At 52.1% G+C, this 17,718-nt stretch overlaps 1 long non-coding RNA gene across 1 annotated transcript in view; it reads right to left on the reverse strand.

The window, feature by feature from the left end:
* Positions 1 to 3,929: 3,929 nt before the first annotated feature.
* The window catches only part of LOC309631101, a 148,561-nt gene continuing 134,772 nt past the window's right edge, over positions 3,930 to 17,718 (reverse strand). Inside the window, exon 5 of the long non-coding RNA XR_014246056.1 lies at positions 3,930 to 4,346. This is a non-coding gene — a long non-coding RNA (uncharacterized lncRNA). The remainder of the gene's footprint in view (positions 4,347 to 17,718) is intronic.

The following is a 17,718-nucleotide window of genomic DNA, read 5'->3' on the forward strand; positions in this document are numbered from 1 at the left end:
AATGACGTATAGGTTTTTGCCTAACAAATTAGCAATGCATTTTTAAAAAATCCAGTGGAGGTAGGAATACAGAGAAATGGGCAAATTTTTATGTTGCTGGTGTAATGTTTAAGATGTAATACATTAACTCTAAAATCCTTTAGGATAAGCTGACAATATATAACAAAAACAAAAATATGTTTAAGCTATTTTTTTCCTCAGTAATTCTCGATTTTGACAATCAAACCCAAGGTAATAATCCTAAATATACACACACAAAAGCTAGTTGCACAAATATTCAATATACTTGTTGCTGCATTATTGTTAGGGAAAGACTGGAAACAATCTGTACGATCAATCCTAAGGGAATGGTTAACTAAATTATGACAGAGCCATCTACCCAAACTTGTGCAATTATGAGGGCCCTGTAGCAGTAAAATTCACAGAGGCTGAAATTAGAATGGCAGTTACTAGGAGCTGTGCGGGGGAGGGAATAGGGAGTTATTGTTGAATGGGTATGGAGTTTTAGTTTGGGAAGATGAAAAGAATCTGGAGATGAATAGTGTTGATGATTGTACAACAATGTGAATGTCCTCAGTGCTATTGAACTATACACTTAAAATGGTTAAACAGTCAATTTTATGTTATGTATACCTTACACAATAAAAAAAATGTGCATTGAAGAAAACTAAAAAGACATTAAAAATTCTCTTTCCTAAAACCCAATTGATTTAAGTAGAACTTGCTTGGAGTTTGGAATATGAAATAGCGAATGAGAACAAGGAGAAAACTTGTTCATTCATTTGTTCTTCCGTATCATGAAACACACACCTATGCACCAGGCACTGTGCTCCGAACAGGGCGCACAGTGGGACAAACATGACAGACCTGGATGCTGACCTATTTTCTCCTCAATAATGATCAGAGCTAGGGGAATTGCAGTTCTAGGGGAACCAGTTAAACTATCGGAGATAATATGAACTGTGAGGTCTCATGTGCCCTGATTTTGCATGTTGGGGCTGGAGAGGTGGCTAGGTCCCAGGTGGACAAGGTGGGCACGGACATTTCCAACAAACCCCTCTGTACTGTCCCATCTCCAAGAAAACTCTGCCTCTGGAAGATGGCCGCTTCCAGCTCACTTAGCTTTAGGTTTTGAGTGCAGGTGAGATACATGAATGTAACTGTAGAGGGTTTCTGGGTTGGTGTCATGGTCCCACAGCCATGAGGAGGGCATGGCAGTGTTCATGACTTAGCCAGAGCTGGGGAGAAGGGATGAGGCAGTGCTTTCCCACAGGCCTCACTCCTGTTCACCAATGCTGCTAGAAAGCGTTTTAGAACATGCCCAGACGCTGGGATGGGGTTAGATACAATAAAAGCAGGGGGCAAGTAGTGCTAATACCATAATTGGGAGGGACTGGGGGTAGCTTAATGCTCCAGACAGCCAATGAGTCTGGTGTCTACTATGTGTCAGGCACAGGGGTTACAGAGGCCACATAGAAAAAGGGTTCAGGGCACAGAGAGTAAAGCTGGGCCATCTAGTTCAAGTCCTGGATCTGCCACTTCAGGCTTAGTCACCCTGGGCAAATTATTTAACCAACTCTGTGACTTAGTTTCCTCATCTGCACAGTGAGGACAATAAGAACATCTACTCTGTGGGTTGTTATGAGGATTAAATGAGTTTACATTTGCAAAATGCTTAAACTAATGTGTGGTGCATGGTAAGCACTATGCAAATTTCTATTAAATGAGATTCAATAAATTATCAGCCCCGTGGAGCTCATGGAGCAAGAAATTCTTGAAGCCTGAACAGACTCACACCTATTAGCAGTCCTGGCCTCCAAGTGAGGAGTTCTCCACGTCCTCTCTTTCCCTCCCCTCCCCGCTGAGATTCACTTTGCCTCCTCCCATCCAGGCAGGGAGCTTTTCTCCAGATCAGTGAATAAAGTGGGAGTTGGGGGCTGCGGCGCCCCCAGAGGCTGGGAACAGGGTGAAGCCAGGCTGCCTGCTTGGGCTGGCATCCCTTGCCCCTCCTGACTGGCTCCTGGCGAGGGCACGCCAACAGCAGGAGGACGCAGAGGGGGATGGAGTCAGATTAATGTAATCGCTGTATTACCAGCCCCACTCACTCCCTCACTCTTTCCCTTAATGGTGATTGTTATACTTTTTAGAGGCGCAGCTGCCAATGGTTATTGATTCTCCCTGCTGCAGCATTTTAATCAGGGATTTGCAGCTATTGTTAGTAATACAAGCCTCTGTGGATCCCAGGACAGAGGCAGAGCTGGGCATTGGGACCTTTTCAGTCGGGCAAGCAGGGTCCCCAGGGTTCCAGAGTCATACAGAGCACTTAACCCAGAAACATCCTGACTCAGTCTGGTGGCGGGGAAGTGGGGGATGGAAAGAGGGATGGGGCCACCCTGGGCTTCCAGTCATAGGTGCTGGTAGGCAGTTCTTTCCAGCTGGGGCCTGGCTGTGCCTGGCTCTGCTGGATATGCCACCAGCCCCCTCCCCTAATCAGAGTGCTCTCTCTTCCCTGCCTCCCTTCATGGCCATGCAGCTTCCTCACCCACACTCCTCCCAGATGGTGTGGGGGGTGAACTGAAGAGTGTCTGGGTGTCTGCAGAGCCAGTAAGAAGCAGTGATGGGGGTGAGGTCGGTGTGGCCACGACACCCTGACCATTTCCCAGGGTTAGGGGTGAGGGTGAGAGTGAATGAACGTTTGTTGTACTCCCACTATGTGTTAGTCATAGCATTAGGAGCTTTGCCCATGGTATTCCCTTTAAAGCTCACATCAGCCTTTCCAATGGCACATTGTTAAAACCATTTTATAGAGGAAACTAAGCTCGGAGAATCAGAGTGACTTGCCAAAGGTCACTCAGCTAGGAAAGGGCAGAGCTGGGATTAGACTCAGGTCTTGTACTTTGTAGGTGAGGAAAACTCCGCTTCAGAGATAGGTGGTGGCAGAATCTTCTAGAACTTTGATGATGTCAGTCCTGCACAGCCCAACCCTGTCCTGTCCAGGCACTGAGGATGCTCAGTGAGCTTCAGGCTCATCATACACTTGAGCCCAGGAGAGTGGAACCTGTCCCAGGTGAGAGCCACCTGCCTAGGCTCGGAGGTTGGGCAACAGCCCTGAGTGGCCGGGAAGAGCCCCCATGGCCCCTGCCCTGGGCTTCAGCTCTGGCTCCTGGTGTGCACCCGAGTTCCCCTCCCCCATTGGTGTGCTGAGGGAAGGCCATTCTGGTTGGCTGAAGCCTCTGTCCATTACTGCCCTGAGAGCCCTCATGGTCCCAGGGTCCTGCTGCAGGCTGGCACCTGGCACTCTCTCACTACCCAGGATGCCATCCTCTCTCCTGGCTGAATTTGTGCAAACAATTACCCTGCTCTGTGAAGCTCTTGTAGCAAGTGCAGCGGGGGAGAGTGGCCAATAAAAGTCAAGTGAAAATCCAATAAATCAAAAAATATTAAACATTATGAAAATGGATTTCCTACACCCGCAAACAATGGATGTCTAACGTGAACATTTTTCAGTTCTACTGAAAATATTAAGCAGGTTAGGTGTTAGCAGTTAAAAATGATTGCAGGCCTTTGTGGTTGACACTGGTGAAATCTGGGTTCTTCTGGTGGCCCACCCACTGTCCTGCTTGTGGCAGAGGGGCCAGGAGGACAGTGTCCTAGACACACGGCTGCTGAGTGTCTGTACTAGAAACGTCACAGAAATCCTATAGCGGGGATTTGTCCCTCCACAGAGTTGTGCTCTAGTGATCTTTTGACACCCAGGCCCCTCTACTTTCAGAGAGGACAGGATGGGGGAGGCAGCATAAATGCCTCCAGGGGCACTCCCTCCACCCCGACCCAGGAGGGGGGTCCCTTTCCTCCTCAGGGAGCAGGAGAGCTCCAGCTCTCCTCTCTGTTTCCCTGGCTTCCCTTTCCCTTCCCCTTTCCCTGTGTCCTCTGAGTTGCCTCAGGGCCTAGTGCAAGGCTGGTTATGCTGTCATCTCTGGGGTCACACTGGGAGAGCTGCAGGCGGGGCTCCAGTGCTTTCAGCAGGATGGCCCACATCCCTGTTACTGCGGCTCCCTCTCCAGCAGGGGCGGCCCCGGCCACAGCCAGCCTTCCCAGCCCCAGCCCCCAAGCCTGGGTCTCTTTTGGCATTGGAGCCAGCCCTATTTATTTATTTATTTTTGGCTGCGTTGGGTCTTCGTTGCTGCGCGCAGGCTTTCTCTAGTTGCGGCAAACGGGGGGCTACTCTTCACTGCGGTGCGCGGGCTTCTCATTGTGGTGGCTTCTCTTGTTGCAGAGCACGGGCTCTAGGTGCGCGGGCTTCAGTAGTTGCAGCACGCGGGCTCAGTAGTTGCAGCACACGGGCCCTAGAGGGCAGGCTCAGTAGTTGTGACGCAGGGGCTCAGTTGGCCGTGGCATGTTGGATCTTCCTGGACCAGGGCTCAAACCCGTGTCCCCTGCATTGGCAGGCGGATTCTTAACCACTGTGCCACCAGGGAAATCCCTTTTTTTTTTTTTTTTTTTTTTTTTTAAATTGGTTGAGCTGTTTTCTCTGCCACTCCCACCACCCCCATCTTTCAGAGAACCACATGGCGCTCTGGGCCCAGCTCCCTACCCAAGGGGCCTCTGGTGCTGATTGTCCCCAGCCCCCAGCCCCCAACCTGTGTGCTGCTCAGGGCCCCTGCCATTCAGGCCCAACCACCACCAGCCCCACTAGCTCACCAAGCTTCACCGTGCTCTTGCCCACTGACCTCCATCACTCCCTTCTTGAACCCCCGGATGCAGCCACCCAGCCGCCCAACATGCTCTTGGTGAGGAAGTATTCCTCCCTAGGAGGGTGCAGCTTGGGCAAGTGGAGGAGTAGGGCTGGAACCCCGCTGATTAGCTGTCTGTCATGTAGCAAACACATCACCCTTCTGAGCCTTAGATTTTTCTTATCTGTAAAATGGAGATACAGCTGATTGAAGGTATGGATCAAATTAGATAGTGGGTATATAGTGCCTAACCCAACATCTGGCACACAGGGGGAGTTCATCGGTCTTAGTTCCCCATTTCCCTTTCCTTTTTTTAGCTTATTTGTGCCCTTCTAGCATCTGATTGGGGTGGGGATGCGATAAGCCTGGGAGTCAGTCAGCACCTGGGAGGCCAATGCTGGCTAGAGCTGCCATCACCTTGGCCTCATCTATGCCACCTGAAGCTTCAGGCCTCTGTTCCTGCTTCCCACTTCCAAGATGTGATATATCTGGATCCACATAGCATCAGTGGCTCCTAATGCACCCTGGGACTTGGAGAATGAGTCACAGAAGTCGATAGCATGGAAATGAGAGAAGCTCATTTGAGCTATGATCTCAGTATGATAATGAGCATCATGAAACTTGGAAATGAGTCAGAGAGGCAGGCTGCTCTGATCCTTGCCCTTACCAATTGGGATTCCAATACAAAGGGTCTCTATAACCCCTCCCACCACTCCCCTCCCCCCACCGACATGCTGCTCCTAGGCTGTTTCTGTGGCATCAGAGGGAAGTTGGAGGTCTCCTGGGAAGGTAACTTCAAGAAAGGGGAGTCTGAGACCCACCCGCCAAGAATTGTCCTGCAGTCTCTCAGAGGCCCCAAAATAGCCCCATGCCTTGGTCACCATGACTGCTTGATGAGCCCCAAAGGGAGTTCAAAGAGGGAGGATTTAGGGCACGTCATACTTCTCTTAAAGCACAATAACAATCACTTCTGTTTGTCAAGCTCTATGTGCCACATAATGGTAAGCACTATGTGTGTGTACATTACTTAACTTAAGCCTCATAACAACCCCGAGAGGGAGTGGTATTCCCATTTCACAGATGCAAAAAGTGAAACACAAGAAAAATAACTTACCTTGTAGTAGAACTAAGTTTCAAACCCAGATTCATCTCTAAGTTAACCAAACTGGGCCTTGTTCTGGGGCAGCGGTCTAAGGCATCTTTTCTCCCTATTTCCCACTGGTGAGGAGAGCAGGGGCAAAGTATGCATTAGAGGGGCTCCAGCAGGAAAGAGGTGGCATATACACCGCGGCAGGGTTGTGGGACACCAGCAAGGGAAGGTGAAACACCCTGAAGGAATGGGGGAGGGCCTTCCCTGGGACCTGGAGAGAGCTGCAGCGGCAGGAGGAGGCTGCCAGACAGAGGAGAGCTGAGGGCCGGGGAGTAAACGAGGGGACGAGGACAGCACAGTCTCCTCCTGCGCCAGGTCTCCAACAGCTGATCCCACTGGAGGCTGGAGGTCTAGGGGGCCTGGCTGGTGCAGGCTTAGAAATCAGTCTTCCAGATACAGGGCTCAGAGCAGGGCAGAGGAGGGTGGAGAGTGTGGGAGCTGGGGCGGAGGGGCGAATGGAGGCTATGCAATGCAAGGTGCCTCTGGAACTTTCTGAGAAACTGGCACTGCCTTGATGCTCCAGGAGCCCAATAAGGGTCGGGCTGGGAAGCACGGAGTGCTAATTTGCCTGCGTCCAGGGCAGCAGCTTCTACCTGATGTCCTGGGTGTGAGAGCCAGGGGGGAAGGCTCCCGTTCCTCCCCTCAGGGACACAGGGGATTTGAACAGGGGCCTACCTGGAGATGGGGAGGGAGCCAAGTAGAGATGGGGAGGAGTCAGGGAGAAGATGGCCCCCCTGAAGGAAGGGGTGGAAGAGAGGGACTGCCGAAGGCCAGCTACCCAGGGGGGCCCCTTCATGCATCTTACCTTCAGAAACATACTTTCGCTACCAGCAGCCTCTTATTCTTTCCATAAATACGTACTGTGCTGTGTGTAAGGCCTGTCCCTGCCACGCACAAGTTGTACTAAACAGCTGCCTCTGTGGGAGTGAGGAGGGGCATGGCAGGTCACACACTGCCTCCCCGATTCAGGCTTCCAGCTGACTTCAGCCCACGGCACCCTCCTCCCTTGAGCTTCCATGTCTTACACTGTTAGCATTACTGCCTCAGCTATGGCCTCCAGAGTAAACTCTCCAGCACAGGCTCATGTTTGACTTGTCAGCATAACCCTATACCTAGGAGTAAGGGAAGCACAAAGCATGGAGCACTCAGGTTAGAGAAGCTCTGTTACCCTACTGCTCTGTGCTCACCTCTAGAAAAGAGAGTTCAATTGCCCAACCGATAATGCAGTCATTTTTTGTCTGTTGGGCAGGTGAGACTAATAATGCCAGCTGCCCCAGCCCCAGGCCCCCTCCCCCTGTGCCCAGCTTCCTTTCACTTTAGCTGCTTGCAAGGGTGGCTCCCACGAGTTTCTGTTCCTTTGATTCCCCCCTTATCCAGCAGCTGCTGGGGAGTGAGAGGACAGTGGTAACCTGCTGGCATCCCTATCGTCCTGTGCGTACGTGGGACGGATGCAGTACATTCCAGAGGCCTGGACAAATGGAATGCAAAGGCTGGAGAAGAGTAGGCTGAGGCCTTACTCATCACATCTATGGGCTGCGGAGCCTGCCAGTCAGCTTAAATGGCAGGCTCAGTTCCCGGAGGGATTGGCTGCCATTCTATTGTACCTTGGACCCTGGGATGGAGTCCTGATTGGATTGAATCCAAGGAGATGTGTCTTTCCCTCTGCTAGCTGCTGGCCCCAGCATCTCCTATGCCTGTAGGAGTGAGGTTGAATGGGAGCTTGAAACTCTACCAGGAGAATCTGGGGCTGGGCCCATTTCTGGGGCACTGGGGCACTGGAACAGGGACCAGGACTTGGCTGCCAGGTGAGCTACTCCTGAGTACACCCAAGAGCTTTCCAAACCCATGACCTTGAAGGGAATAGATGATCCTTTGGAACCTTGATCTTTCACCTTCCCCTCTCAGCTGTCCCTCTGTGTCATTTGTGTCATAGAACTTAGGACCTGGTTCGAGAGGCAGACAGGTGGATGGAGATGGCTGAGAGAAGGACCTAGCTCCCCGCCACTCCCATCCAGCCCCTGAGTGTCTCTCCTGTTTCTCAGTTGCTCTGCCATAATATTTCTCTCCCTGCTCAGCCCCACTGGTCTCAGCTGCCCTGAGCAGCTCTCTTGCCTCCTCATCCATCATCCTGGCTGTGGGGCACCAGAGTACATCTCACAGAGAAACCTTTCTGCCCTAGGCCTCCGAGGAGAAGGGCTCAGCTGTCAGAGAAGAGAGAGGTTTCCAAAGGGGTCAGAGCACTGGGCCCTCCAGGATTGATTGGCTATGAATTACAGACTTCATGTCCCAGTCGGTCCTGGTGCTGCAGAGCCAGTTGGGGTGTCCGTGCCTTCCTTCTGGAGTCAGCCTCTTCTCTTGGGCATCACTTTAGCATGCATTCATTGACTTTAGGTTCATTCCTGATTGATATTACTTGTTGGTTGCTTTTTTTCTTTTTTTTTGGCTGCCTTGGGTCTTCGTTGCTGCACGCAGACTTTCTCTAGTTGTGGTGAGCAGGGGCTACTTTTCGTTGCAGTGCGTGGGCTTCTCATTGAGGTGGCTTCTCTTGTTGCGGAGCACGGGCTCTAGGCATGCAGGCTTCAGTAGTTGTGGTGCACAGGATCAGTAGTTGTGGCACACAGGCTTAGTTGCTCCATGGCATGTGGGATCTTCCTGGACCAGGGCTCGAACCCGTGTCCTCTGCATTGGCAGGCAGATTCTTAACCGCTGCACCACCAGGGAAGTCCCTTGTTGGCTGCTTTTTTAATGGATGGAGATTTTGTGCACATGCTCCCGCAATAGACTGGGGGCTCTCTGAGCATGAGGGCTGTGCTTCTCCCATACGCTACATAGCCCGTAGAAGGGTGGACTGCCAGTTGGTGCTCAATACCAGCAGTCACTGTGATTGATAATGGGGTGGCAGAATGAAGAGTGGTTGTCTCCAGGAAGACCCCAGAGGTGAGGGGAGAGGCAGCAGTGAGCCCAGACTGCTCACACAGGGGTCGCCAGGGCCAACGTCACTTCCTCACTGAACAGGGTGTTAACTGTTAGTGATACTCTGCTCTGAGTGAAGCCTGACCTGACTACCTCCCACTTTACCCTCCACCCCTTTTCTTCCCTTCTGGGTTGCCAGTCTCCTGCTGCTCTCACCTCTCTGGCTTCTCTTTTGCCTGCACACCCACCCGGCCTGCGGCTCCTCCCATTGGGCAGTGCTCTCTGCCCCCTGGCTGCCTTTCTCACAGCTCATGTGCTTAGTAATCCATCTCATACCCCCTCCTGGATTCAGTTGCCCCTCTGCTGGAGAGTCCCACTCCCCAAAACTATTGCAGGCTCTTCCTTTACTGGCTCCTGGGACTTTTCCTGTCCCACCACTGTTCTCAACTCAGAACTCACTTCATTTTATTTTATTTTATTTTTTTATTCTATTCTAGTCTATTCTATTTGGTTGTGCTGGGTCTTAGTTGTGGCAGGCGGCCTCCTTAGTTGTAGCATGTAGCCTCCTTAGTTGTGGCACCTAGGCTCCTTAGTTGTGGCAGGTGAATTCTTGGTTGCGGCATGCGAACTCTTGGTTGTGGCATGCATGTGGGATCAAGTTCCCATGCCCAGGGATGCAGCTCGGGCCCCCTGCACTGGGAGCCCAGAGTCTTATCTACTGCGTCACCAGGGAAGTCCCAGAACTCACTTCTGATTCTCACGGCATTGGCTTCCTAACCAGTCTCCCTCCCCCAGACTCCAGGCTTGTCCCCCTCAAAACTGCCTTTCACAGAACTTCTGAGATACCAGCTTGACCCTTCTGATCCCCCACGTGCCACCCGGCAGGGGTTCCTTTCATAAGCCTCTCCTGCCCCTGCTCCCTCTGCTCACAACGCCTGCTCCAGAATCACCCTGCTCAGCACCACCGCGTGCCCTGGGTACAGGCCTGTAGCGCATCACCCCCCACCCCCCCGCCAGCCCTTGATCCCATGATCCCACTTGGCCTCAGGCTTCCTGCTCTGGCATCCCTATCTTCTCCTTCAGCACACCTTCCGCCTTCTATGGTCTCTGCCCACCCCCCCCTTGGTGCTGTGTGCCACCACTGCTGCCACGGTTACTGCTTTATACTTTAATGGTTTATTCATATATCCATGCACCCCCCCCCCCCACCCCCGGTATCTCATATCCACAGCACCTGGAGTCCCTAGCACATAAAAGCAATGACTCTAAATTGCTGAATGAGTGAAATGACCTGAATGAAGGAATGCTTAGGAGTGGATGGGTCCTGTGGGCAAAGGCTCACAGGTGAGGATTAAGAGAATGGCGGACCCAAGAGGCAGGTCAGAGGAGCAGCCTTTGAGGAAAATGAGAAAACAGTGCCAGATTCAGCCATGGGGGTGGGGGTGAGGGAGTGTGGGGGACGGACAGATGGAGGCTTTGAATATACAAACCACCCTTTACCTAGCTGCTCCTGTCAGCACCTTTACAAAGTGAGGAAAATAAACCTGTTTTCCTTATGACAAAGCCTGATTTGGTGATAAACCCTCTCAGTTTCCCAGGAGGTGGCAATGGCTCTGAGGGGTGGGGAGGAAGCAGGAGAAGGTAAAGGAAGGGGGTGGGGGAGAGACAGAGAGAGAGAGAGAGAGAAAGGAGGAAAGAGGCAGGAGGCAGGGGAGGAGGGGAGAGGAGGAGAGGAAGAACTCTGGGTACGTGTGCTGGTTACTAAGGTGGTAGAAAGCGCTGCAGGTTCTGCAGGAAGGACTTGCTGTGCTGAAGAAAGCAGGCAGCCTGCTAAAGCAGCTATGCCCAGGTTCCTGCAGCCAAGCTAGAAGGAAGGAGCCAGGAAGGAGAGGGCTGACCAGGGTCTGGAGACTCTGCTTGGCCCTGAAGCAGCAGGGTGAGGAGGAGAGAGGGTCTGAACTCTTGGCTCTGCCAGGGTCACAGGTCACCCCAGACCCTCTCCAGAAGGTGAAGAGGCTCTTCCGCTCCCCAGGGGGTATCTCACCCACTGAGGTCATAGCCATCTTCCTTGAGGAGTTGTTTACATGGTCTACCTTGCTGGGGGCTGCACCCAACCCAGTCCTGGCATCGAAAGACAGACGCTGATGAAAACTTCCAGGAGTCCCTGTCCCTGAGGGAGGTCATTTCCTTGGAGAAGGCTGGGTCTGAGCAGCGTGTGGCGGTCAGGGAGCAGGTGTGCCCCTAAAACTGTCCTCTCTTGGCACTAAGGGCAGCAGGACAGCCTGCTGCAGGGGTGAGACAACCTTCTCTGGAGATCAGGAGGATCTAAGCCCCATCTTCTCAAGACTCTGTTAAGGAAACGAAAGGACATGCGGCATCTTGGAGTCCCAGACTGCTTGCACCTTGGAGATCATCTAAGTCAGTCCTCTCATGACCAGAGGAAGGGAACAGAGAAGTGACTTGACTGAGGCTACACAGCAGGCGAGTGTCCCAGCAGGAGCCCTTTTCACCTGTGTTCCAATCTCAACAGTGCACTGAGCACTGGGCCTCTCCTGAGGCCCACTTCAAGTCTCTAGACTTGTCCAAAAGGAGCTGACATCAGACTCTAAAAGCTTTGGGACATAGTGAAGCTCTTAACACAAGGTTTTCTTGAGAGGATAACCAAGGGGAAATTACACTGTGTGAAAGCCAACCAGACTTGCTTAAAATACTCTGTTCCCCTCTATTCCAAGTGCCACAGCTCCTGGGAGCTGCTCATGCCCCCTTCGCTCTTTAAGCTCCAGCCCAGCAAGATTTCCTGCTCTCAGCCTTCCCCTAGCTCCTGGTGTCTCTCTCCTTGCTCCACTTCTGTTGCCCATTTCCAGCCATGACCCTCCCCAGGCCTGGTAGCCAAGCAACAGATCCTTCCTCCCTAAAAGGTTATACTGGCTCTGGTCAATGTCATCGCCAGTGAATCACGCTTCCTTCCCCTCCTTCCTTGTGTTTTTAGCATCACTAACAGAGAGACAAGCAGGTAAGGGTGTTTGAGTTCCTCGGAAAAGGACCCATCGCATTTCCAGTAAAATCCTGCAAGACCTTCATGTTCAGGGCCTGCTGCTTCCCCCTACCTCACACCCAGCTCTGGCTGCTTGCATGGATCTCCTCTCTCCTCTTTAAATGTGCTTGTTTCTGCTCAGGGCCTTTGCTTCTTCTCTCCCTTCTGCCTGGAGAGCATTCCCCTGATATTTGGAATGGCTGCTGCCTTCTTGTCATGAAAGTCCAAGCTCAACCATCACCACCTCCAAGAGGCTTTCCTTAATTACCCTTTCTAATGTTGCGGGTGCTATCACCAGTCTCTGTCACATCACCTTCATTTTGCTGCATGTGTCTGAATTATATTGTTGATCTGGTTGTTTGTTTATTCCATTACTGCCTGTCTCCCCCACTGAGAACAGGGACCTTGTCTGTCTATTTATTATAATGTCCCTGATGATTGGTACTTAATAAAGACTTGTTCAAAGAATCAATGAAGGACACTGGAGATGGTTACGGTTGAGGGAGGGCCTAGTTCTATGTGAATCTCTTGGTTGATGGGCCCTTGCAGACTCAGATGCTCCTTCTCCAGCCTGCTCAGAAAACTGAGGCTCAGGATCCATGTGAGTCAAGAATTAGGGGATCCCCATCATTCTCTGTGATGGAGGAGCTGTGGCCGCCTGCTCTGTTCGGGTGGGTGTGTCTCCCTTCTCCGGTGTTGATGTCTCTGCCATGTTTATTGCTGCTTCTTCGCCGGCTGTCATGGAGGTTACTTGGAAAACACCATTCCCCCACCCACCAGATCTCAGCCTGGGTGTGGGGTGGTAGGAACTTGCTTGGTGATGGCTACAAACAAACAAACAAACAAACAAACAAACAAACACTTTCCCCTTCCCATTCCTCTTCCAGTATTCCAGGCAGGAGCTGAGAGAGCAATTCCTGGGCTCTGAGGAAAAATAGAGGTAGTACATTCGGCGCTGTACCACTTGTCCCCTAAGCTGCAATGTGCAAGAATGGCAGGGGCAGAGAGGCAGGACATGGGTCAGGCCAGACCACCTCTCTAGTATCTTCTGTCCCCATCAGGAAGAGACTGTGGCATGAGGGGCTCCTTGAGGAGCTGAAACCTGGTCTGGAACACACTGCCCTCAGAATGTTGTGATTCTGTTTACCAACACACGGGAATGAACCTATTGTATTCAGGGTGAAAGAAGCGGGAAGAAATCGGTGAATAGAAGATCAGGAGCCAAGAAGTTGGGCTCAGAAACAATGGGTAGGAAGGGAGGGGGTGTGGGAAGGGAGATCTAGACTGGAAAGGCTTGAAGGAGAAATCCAGGTATGCGGGTGCCACCATTGGGGTAGGGAGGGGGCAGAAAAGGAGCTATTTAAGGTCAGATTTCTGCAGAAGTCTGCCTCCCTCCCCATGCCGTGTGTGGTGCTCCAAGGACAATGGTGCTTCAAGGACAAAGGACGACCCTGCTTGAAAAAGTGTCAGCGTCACACCCCCTACCAGATTCTTAATCGCCCTCCCCACCATGTTGCGATGGTTACGAAATTCCTGAGCCCACCTGGGCGACGCCCACCTGGGCAACGGGACCTGTCCCAAATAAGGAAAGGCATATGCCCTCTCCCACTCCCACCCTATAGAAGGAAGGTATATGTGCCTCGACAGATTAGTAAACGAAATTTTCACCTCGGACCATTCCTTTGTTTTCTGGCTATAAAAACTGATCAATAGCACATGTTCGGGGCTCGACTCTCCCAGACTACTAGGAAGTCGGCCTGCTGTTCTGACAGCCACCTTCCCTCTAATAAATTCTATCTTCTTTACGTTCTGCCTTATGTCTGGCAGTTCTTTTCCAGCCTGCGTTCGGACCACGACACCATGGATTTGGCCGCATGGTGTTTATTGGGTGTGTTCCATATGCAAGGCTCCTATGGGAAGCATGAGGTGACCCATGATTTACCAGGAATGTCAGACACCCAGCACCAATCCAAGAGGGTTAGAGGGTTTTACAGTCAGGCCAAGTTTGAATTTCCATTCAAACTTGCCTCTTACTTGCTGCATAACTTGGACAAGGAACTCCTTGACCTTGGACAAGGAACTTACCCTCTCGGGGTTCTTCTATAAAATTGGGGCACTGCTCACTTCGTCAAGCTACTATAGGGATTAAATGTAACCATGCGTGCAATGCAAAGGGCTCGCCAAGGCCAGGCAACGGTGTCCTGCAAATGGTGGCTGGGTAGCTTTCTGCAGCTTGGACCTCTGGCTCTTACTTAAAACCAGGGGAGGTTTTACCTGCACTAGGTAAAGACCTTCCTGGACACAGGGGCTTGGACTGAAGGTCTGTGAGCAATCTCAAGGCCTTTGGAATACTGAGTTTCTTCCCATCTTTCGCTACCTCCCATAATCTCTGTAGGGATGATGTTCTGATCTGCTGACTTTAAAATGGACCTTATTTTCAGACTGACTTGTTCAAAGGGGTACCAGCATCTGCCTAGGCAAGGTGACTTTAACCCAACTGTACAGATTACCTGGAAGACTCGAATCGCTAAAGACTACATTTTTTTTTTTCTCCTCTGCAGGGTGCTTTAGTTTGAAACATCTGTGTAACTTCTTAACACCTTCCTACTTTGCAGAGCGTTCTGGGCATGGGGCCTGTGGGCATCTCTCTAGCCTGGCGTTTTTCATGCATGGCTAGGGTCCCACCTCTCCTCTGCCCATGCCAATCCCCACCTCCCCCAGCACTTTCCCCAAGGTCACAGTCTCACCTGCCATCACTTGTCCCCAAGGTTCAAACCTGCCATCATGTCTGTCTCCCAGAACATGGCTCCATGGGGATTTCTTAGGTTCCCAAGAGAGGTGCTGCTCTTCTTGCAGGCACTGGGCTCCAGGAGCCTGTCCTCGGATGCAGGGTCCCCTCTGGGGGAGGGAAACACCTCTCCTGAGACTGCGTTTCGGTTACCCTCTGGTGAGTGGTTATCCTTAGGTGGGTGAACATTGATCATGGGCAACGTGTGATTCAAGAGCCTCTTGTGTCAAGAAGGGTCAGGATGGATGTCCCTGTCCCAGGTTCCTGGGCCTAAGTGGGAGGAGAGCTTGGATTGTTTCCTCTTCTGCAGGACCAGAGAGGGGCTCAGGAAGGCTTGCAGCTAAGCCAGTTTTTGGGTCAAAGTGCAGTTGATCTGGGATCAGAAACCTTGAGTTGGGGGCTAGACATATTCTGGGTGGTGTGTATTTTCTGTCCTTATTCCCCATTGTTTTCCTTTGTTCTCCTTTACCATTAGGTGTCTCTGTCTACGTTGACCTGTGCTACTGGGAATAGTGGGGGAGGGTTTGGTCTTTGTTCTTAGACTAGAAAAGTAATGGGGTTGGGGAAAGACACCACGCCCACCAGGCTTCTTTATGCTTTGAGCCACAGAAATAGGCTGAGGGGCCCCAAGTGGAAGGCAGGCAGAGTGTGGTGCTGGCATGACTTTTGCCGCGTGTCGCACAACAAGTCAGGGCCTCAGATGGTCAGACGCAGGGCTCTGGACTCTCATTCCAGTTGCTCGCTCCCTGAACCGTGGTTCCTTTGCAGTTGGCTGCAGCACAGAACACTTTGCGTTTCCTCCTTTGTGTGAACTGTGTGTTAGATACACACCAGAAACAAGGATTCAGGGCAATGGGGCTGGGACCAGCAGGGCCAGGAAAAGGCTAAGAACTGTTTGCTCCGGTGCCTGGGGCACAGCAGGAGGTATGGGAAGGGAACCAGATTGCAGAGGGGAGGAAAGAAGAGAGCAGATGTAGCGCGTTCTGCATGCACGTACTGGACAGTGTGCACATGCATGTCCCGGCCACAGGTTTGGCCACGCCTGGGAGGGATGAACAGGCTCGTCTGAAGATAAGAAGGAGGTCTGAGTTTGGGGTGTTGTGCAGTGAGACAGGAAGGAGGTGGTCCCCTGGCTGCTTCGTCACTCTTGGAGGAGAAGGGAGACATGGGAGCCGTGGGGAAAGAAGCCAGCATCCCCCCTCCTTATGGAGACCCTCCTTTAAGCTGCCGGCAACCACAGGAGGGAGGTCTGTGAGACGGTGAGATGTTGGCTGCTGGGGGATGTGAAGCTGGTCCAGCTGAGAGAGATGACCTTGAAAGAGAGGAGAGGCCAAATTGAGTTGGTGTCTAGTGTGGGGGAGAGGGGAGGGGCAGGCAGGAGGAAGGAGAAAGCTGAGAGATCCAGACGGTGGAGGGGGCAGGGCAGAGCCTCGTGCACCTCCTGTCTGTCTGCCTCCCTCCTTCTGGCCGGAAGCAAGAAGGACACAGATGGGGGCGTGTGGGTGCTGGGCTGTCCATGCGCCTGCTGGGGTGGGGGCCGAGATGGGGGGCAGTGTGTCCTTGAGTCCTGGGGTTTTCCTGCGCTGAGATTCACAGAAGCTGCCTTCTCCTCATTACCTCCTGTGCACCATCAGGATGCAGGCCCACAGCCCTGTGGGTGGCACGCATTTTGCCAGTCTGAGAGATGCTCTCCCTGTTCCTTGCTTTTCAAAGAGCTCTTGGGGAGTGGGGAGGGGGATACTAATCCATTGCTCCAGCAGCTGGTGATGGGATTTCCATTTCTCCTGCAGGAATTCCCGAGAAATGATGGTTGTCTCCCCCCATCTCCCTTGTGCTTCTATATGTTAAGTCAACTTTCTCTTGAACAAATCACTTAGCCTCCCATTTTCTATCTGTAGAGATAATAATACCGTCTGCAGAGTTATTGGGACCATAAATTCAATCCCATATATCAAAGAGATCTGTAAAGTGAAAATTTACAGCATAAGCATAAGAGATTATTATTCAGGGAGGAAATTAAAGGGAAAAGGAAGAAGCAAGGCAAGGTCAGGGTGAGGAAACACTCCCTGGCTCCTGAATGGATTTAGCTCCAGCCCCTCCAGCAGCCCCTCCCTCCCTCCATTCCCTACCAGCCTCTTCCTGCCCTGGGCCTGGCTGTGGAGCTGAGGATGGGCAGGTGGACGGGCAGTCATGCAAACTTACCCTGGCCTCTTTGCCTCCTCCCACAACAGTCACAGGACTGGTCAGGGCGCTTGCCTGGAGCTAGAACCATCCTGAGGCCATGGGGTGCAACGGTGGGGGGTGCTCCCCTTTGCTCAGGGCTGGCAGGAGGGCCACCAGGGAGCCACCCAAGAGCAAGGGTCCTCACCAAATTGCCAAGGTGGAGCACAGGTGCTGAGTGCCATTAAGGACCTGGATGAGTGAGGCTAGATTTAAATCCCACCTAGCACTGCCCGCTGCATCAGCAGTGAGGCCCCTTCCCCACCTGACTGGACCCCCGCGGCCCACTCTTCTCTGCTCTCCCTTTTTTCCTCAGGTCTAGTTCACACCCGTCTTTACCATTCCACCGGACAGGAGACCCTCAGTCTGGATAAAGAGGTGCTCTCTCTTTCCCCTGCCAAGTGTCCGACCCTAATTTCTTTAGGTCCCTGAGAAGAGCCCCAGCTCCTTCAGTCAAGATGTAAGAGCTGCTGGGAGCCACTTGGATTTCTCTTCCCGCCCCACTCCCTGGATCATGGGAGGGGCCAAGGGACAGATGCACTATTTATAATTTCTTCAGGGAGGCGGCCAACAAGGGCGTTCTTTCTATTCCTTGGGTTTCCCTAGCCAAAAATGGGGCATTAGTTAGGAGACAGCTGCAAAGGCAGCAGGCCCTTGGGGAAATCCTACCCAGCGCAGCAGCCATGGCCTCAGGAAAGGAACCTGCCTACTTTGACTGGTCTTGAAAGTAGTGCCTACATTGAAGTGTGCTGTGACAGCGGGACTCCATAACCTATGCTTAGAGGGACCTGGGTTTGAATCCTGGCTCTGCCACTTATTAGCTGTGTGAATTTGGGTACCTCCCTTTCATAAACTTGTTTCCTCATCCACAATGTGGAGA

Source organism: Balaenoptera borealis (assembly GCF_965194805.1).
Source record: "Balaenoptera borealis genome assembly, chromosome: 1".
In the NCBI taxonomy this organism is placed as follows: domain Eukaryota; kingdom Metazoa; phylum Chordata; class Mammalia; order Artiodactyla; family Balaenopteridae; genus Balaenoptera; species Balaenoptera borealis.